Consider the following 5841-nt stretch of genomic DNA (forward strand, 5'->3'; position numbering starts at 1 on the left):
AAAAATAATAACAATAAAAATAAATAGAAATAGAAATTAAAAATAAAAATAGAAATAGAAATAGAAATAGAAATAGAAATAGAAATAGAAATAAAAGTGAAAATAGAACTAGAAATAGAAATAAAAATAAAAGTAAAAATAAAAATAAAAATAGAAATAGAAATAAAAATGAAAATAAAAATAAAAATTAAAAAAAATAGAAATTAAAAAAATAAAAATAAAAATAAATAGAAATAGAAATAAAAATTAAAAAACAGAAATAAAAATAGAAATAGAAATAAAAGTAAAAATAAAAAAAATGAAAATAAAAATAAAATAAAAATAAAAATAAAATTGAAAATAAAATTTTAAAAAATAGAAATTAAAACATAATAAAAATAAAAATAAAAATAAAAATAAAAATAAAAATAAAAATAAAAATAAATAGAAATAGAAATAGAAATAAAAATAAAAATAAAAATAAAAATAAAAATAAAAATAAAAATAAAAATAAAAATAAAAATAAAAATAAAAATGGAAACGGAAATGGGAATGGGAATGGGAATGGGAATGGAAATAAAAGTAAAAATAAAAATAAAAATGAAAATGAAAATAAAAAGGAGCTGGGAACAGGCGGAATCCCAAATCCCAAACCCCCAAACCCATCTTAAATCCCAAATTCCCACCCATCCTAAATCTCAATTCCCCAATCCCAAATCCGTGCCAAATCCCACATCCCAAATCAAATCCCAAATCCCAACCCCACCCCAAATCCATCCCAAACCCCAAACCCATCTCAAACCAAATCCCACATCACAAACCCCAAATGCCAAACCCCAAATCCTAATTCCCCCCAAACCCCAAATCCAAATCAAATCCCAAATCCCAAACCCATCCCAAATCCATCTCAAACCAAACCCCAAACCCCAAATCCCAAATCAAATCCCAAATTAAATAAAACTTGGGGAAAACAGGAAAAATGGAGAAAAGTGGGGAAAACTGGGGAAAAGCAGGAAAAATTGGAAAAATACCAGGAAAATAGGAAAAAAACAGGAAAAATGGGGGGAAATGGGAAAATAAATTTGGGGGAAATCAGGAAAAAATGGAGAAAATTGGGAAAAACTGGGGAAAAGCAGGAAAAATGGAGAAAAATGGGAAAAATGGGAAAAAAAAGAGGAAAAACAGGGAAAAAGGAGAAACAGGAAAAATGGGGGGAAAATGGGAAAATAAAACTGAGGAAAAACAGGAAAAATGGAGAAAAGTGGGGAAAAAATAGGAAAAACAGGAAAAATGGGGGGGAACAGGGAAAATGGGGGTAAAAATGGGAAAATAAAACTGGGGAAAACCAGGAAAAAATGGAGAAAAGTGGGAAAAAGTAGGAAAACAATCCATTAAAAATTCCCACTGGCAGGAATCTCTTTCCCCTCTAATCGATCCTAAAATGATCCATGATTTATAGGGAACAGAGATTGGAAAATTGGGATTTTTCCCAGCTGGAAATTGTTGTTTTTTTGTTTTTCCTGGAAGGGATTTTATGAACTCATCCCATTCCGGGCTCAGGGAGGTTTTTCCATGATGTTGGTTGGCAGAAATTTGGGATCGGGTTTCTGTCGCACGTAATTCCTGCCCTTTTCCCGATTTATTCGGGAGCGGGATCGCACCTGGGTGAGAATGAGATCCGGGACGAGGTGTGAAAATCGCGGGAAGGCTCGAATCCCAAAATCCCGCAAATCCCGGAGAGGCGGGAAGAGCAGAAAAAATACAAATTAAAAAAAGAAAAAAAAAAAAAAAGGAAAAAAAAAATCGGGATTGTCGCGCGGTTTTTTGGGAATTTTAACTCAAAGTTTTTTCAGCTTTCAATCAGCAATTCCTGGTTTTAATAAATCCCTTATTCCCGATTTTAAAATGTCTCGAAATTCCAATATTTTCGTGCTTTTTTTGGGGAAAAAAAAAGGAGCTGCCGAGGTATCAAAATCTCCAAGATTCCCAAATTTTCACAAGCCGGGTTTGGGATTTCCGTGTCCTGACTCGGATTCTGCTTCCAGACCCAAAAATCTGGGATTTTCCAGGAAATCATCAGCGGGAAAAGGAAATCCTGAATTCCAGGGAATCCCAAATCCAAGGAAAATTGGATCCTGCTCCAGTTCCAGGGATCTGATCCCGGTTCAGCCCCAAATCCTGGATTCAGAAATTCCCTGGGATTCCGGGAATTCCAGAGGGATTTGGGATGGAATGGGAAGCAGGAGAGAGGTGAAATCCCAGAATCCTGGAATTTTGGAATAATTTGGGATGGGATTCATGGATCTTCAATCCCATTCCATCCCAGGATGCTCCAACCTTTCCTTGGACATTCCCAGGGATTCTCTGGGAATTCTTTTCCAGCCCTAATTCCCAATAAATCTCCCCTTTCCCACCAGGAATTCCATTCCCTGGCTCCTGTCCTTCCATCCCTTCCCCAAATCCCAGCTCTGCTGGCGATCCCAAATTTCCTTGGTTCCAACATTCCTACCTCTCCCTCTTTGGGGTGAATCCCCTAAAAATCCCAGAATGATCCCAACCAAACCAATCCCAAATTTCCTTGGATCCCTTTTCCACCTCTCCCTCTTTAGGGTCAATTCCCCCAAAAAATCCCTGGGACATTCCTAACCAAACCCCAGAAGTATTCCCCTCAAATCCCAAATTTCCTTGGATCCCTTTTCCAACATTCTCACCTCTCCCTCTTTGGGATGAATCCCCTAAAAAACCCCAAAATGATTCCAACCAAACCCTGGAATTTCCTCCTCAAATCCCAACTTTCCTTGGATCCCTTTTCCACCTCTCCCTCTTTAGGGTCAATTCCCCCAAAAAATCCCGGGACATTCCTAACCAAACCCCAGAATATTCCCCTCAAATCCCAAATTTCCTTGGATCCCTTTTCCAACATTCCCACCTCTCCCTCTTTGGAATAGATCACATCCCACATTTCCCCCAAAAAATCCCTGGGACATTCCTAACCAAACCCCAAAATTTTCTCCTCAAATCCCAAATCCCCCCATCCCATTTTCCCTAAATCCCACCTCTCTCTCTTTGGGGTGAATCCCCCTAAAACCCCCAGAACGATCCCAACCAAACCCCAGAATTTTCTCCTCAAATCCCAAATTTCCTTCGATCCCTTTTCCACCTCTCTCTCTTTGGGATGAATCCCCTAAAATCCCCAAAACGATCCCATCCAAACCCCAGAATTTTTTCCTCAAATTCTAAATTTCCTTGGATCCCTTTTCCAACATTTCCATCTCTCTCTCTTTGGGATGAATCCCCCTAAAAAATCCCGGGACATTCCTAACCAAACCCCAGAATTTTCTCCTCCAATCCCAAATCCCCCCATCCCATTTTCCCTAAATCCCACCTCTCTCTCTTTGAGGTGAATCCCCCCTAAAAATCCCTGGGACATTCCTAACCAAACCCCAGAGTTCTCCTCAAATCCCAAATTTCCTTGGATCCCTTTTCCACCTCCCCCTCTTTGGGGTGAATCCCCTAAAAATCCCAGAACGATCCCAACCAAACCCCAGAATTTCCTCCTCAAATCCCAAATTTCCTTGGATCCCTTTTCCACCTCTCCCTCTTTAGGGTCAATTCCCCCAAAAAATCCCGGGACATTCCCAAGCAAACCCCAGAATTTTCTCCTCAAATCCCAAATTTCTTTTGATCCCTTTTCCACCTCCCCCTCTTTGGGATGAATCCCCTAAAAATCCCAGAACGATCCCAAATTTCCTTGGATCCCTTTTCCAACATTCCCACCTCTCTCTCTTTGAGATGAATCCCCCCCAAAACCCCAGAACGATCCCAACCAAACCCCAGAATTTTCTCCTCAAATCCCAAATTTCCTTGGATCCCTTTTTCCGCCTCTCCCTCTTTAGGGTCAATTCCCCCAAAAAATCCCGGGACATTACCAAGCAAACCCCAGAATTTTCTCCTCAAATCCCAAATTTCCTTCGGTCCCTTTTCCACCTCCCCCTCTTTGGGATGAATCCCCCTAAAATCCCCAAAACGATCCCAACCAAACCCCAAAATTTCCCCCTCAAATCCCAAATCCCCCCATCCCATTTCCCCTAAATCCCACCTCCTCCCCAGCCGAGCTTTATTTCCATCAACAACCCATTATCCCGATTTTTTTTCCGTGCCAGTCGGGAGTGGGGGGACATGGGGCGCTCCCCCTTTTTCCAGCCCCGTCTCTGACGCCAGAGCTCGGGATGAGCTCGGATGGTCCGGAGGGTTTTATTATTCCCGAGAATAATGAGCCGATGGAAAATCAAAGGGAATGGAGCTGCGGGAGGAGCGGAGGTCAAATCCATTTAGGATCCGCCAAGTGCCCCTGGAGTGGCTGGGATGAAAAGCTCCGGATGGAGCCGGCTCGGAGGGAATAATAATAAAAAAAAAATATATATAAATAAAATAAAAATAAAATAAAATAAAAAGGGGATGGGAGCGGTGGAAAAAGGCGGATAATGGGTTGGATGAATGGGGAAAAACGTCGATCCCGGACAATGGGGAATGATGGATGGGAGTTAATGGAGAGCGCCGGGATGGGAGAGGAAAAAACGCTGGAAAAATCTCCGGAGGGTCCCCCCCCAAAAAAAGGGATTTGGGGATTTGGGGTCACAATTCCTGGTTTTTTGGTTTTTTTTTTTTTTTCGTTTCTTGTTCCTTTCTTGTTTCTGGTGCAATTCCTGGGAATGGCTGGAAGGGAAATGAGGCTGAAATGGGAGGGATCTGATCTGATCCATGGAATTTTTGGGAATGGCTGGAATAGGATCTGGAATGTTGAGGGGAGGGTCCAACCCATCTCAGAATTCCAGGGTTTTTCCTGAAGGGGAAAATCTCAAATCCAAGCGGTTTTGGGGTGAGAATTCCTGGGTTTTTTTTTTCGTTTTTGTTGCTGGTGGAATTTTTGGGAATGGCTGGAATGGGATCTGGAATGTTGGGTGGGATTGGATCCATGGAATTTTTGGGAATGGTTGAAATGGGATCTGGAACGTTGAGGGGAGGGTCCAATCCATCCCAGAATTCCAGGGTTTTTTGGGATTCCAGGCCATGTCCCACCTCTCATTCCCTAATTCCAGCACGAATCCATGGAATTCCTGTTTCCTTCCAAAGGAAAAAAAAATTAGGGATTTCTGGGATTTCTGGGATTCTTTTCCTGAGCTGCTGGGAAAGGACAGAAACATCAGATCCAAGAAAAATTCTTTTGGGAATTTCAAGGAGATGGGAAAAAAACATCCCACCAAAAAATAAACCGGGAATAATGAATAAACTGTGGGAAAAAATTCCATGAATTTGGGAAGTCCAAAATCCAGGACATGGAAGTTGGGATGATGCTGAAATTCCAAGATTTGGGGTGATCCAAGCCCATGGAATTCCTGGAGATGTGCCAGGGGTGGATTAATTTGGAATTTTTGGGGAAAAGATTCCAGAAGGTCTCAGGATCTGGAAGAGCTCCCCAGGGAATGGCGACATTCCCAAAGTTTCTGGAGCTCCAGGAATATTTGGAAAATCCTCCCAGAGTGGGAATTTTGGGATGAATATTCCATGATTTCCATCTCCTGGCCACGATTCCTCTGCGCCCATTCCCAGGAATGTCGGAATTCCGGGAAGGGATGGAAAAATTCCCGAAATCTCCATTCCCAATCCCGAACATCCAGCAATTCCCAACCCCTTCCCCAAATTCCCAAATGGGAAAAATTCTGCTGCAGGAATTTTATTGATGGGGGGAAAAAAATCGCCGGAATTCCGCGGAATTCCAGGAATTCCAGGGACGAGATTCCGCAGCTTCCCTGGAAAAAATTTCAGAGCTGGATGGGAACGAATCCTCATCATCCCGAGGAT

This window comes from Erithacus rubecula, assembly GCF_903797595.1.
Source record: "Erithacus rubecula genome assembly, chromosome: 2".
Classification (NCBI taxonomy): Eukaryota; Metazoa; Chordata; class Aves; order Passeriformes; family Muscicapidae; genus Erithacus; species Erithacus rubecula.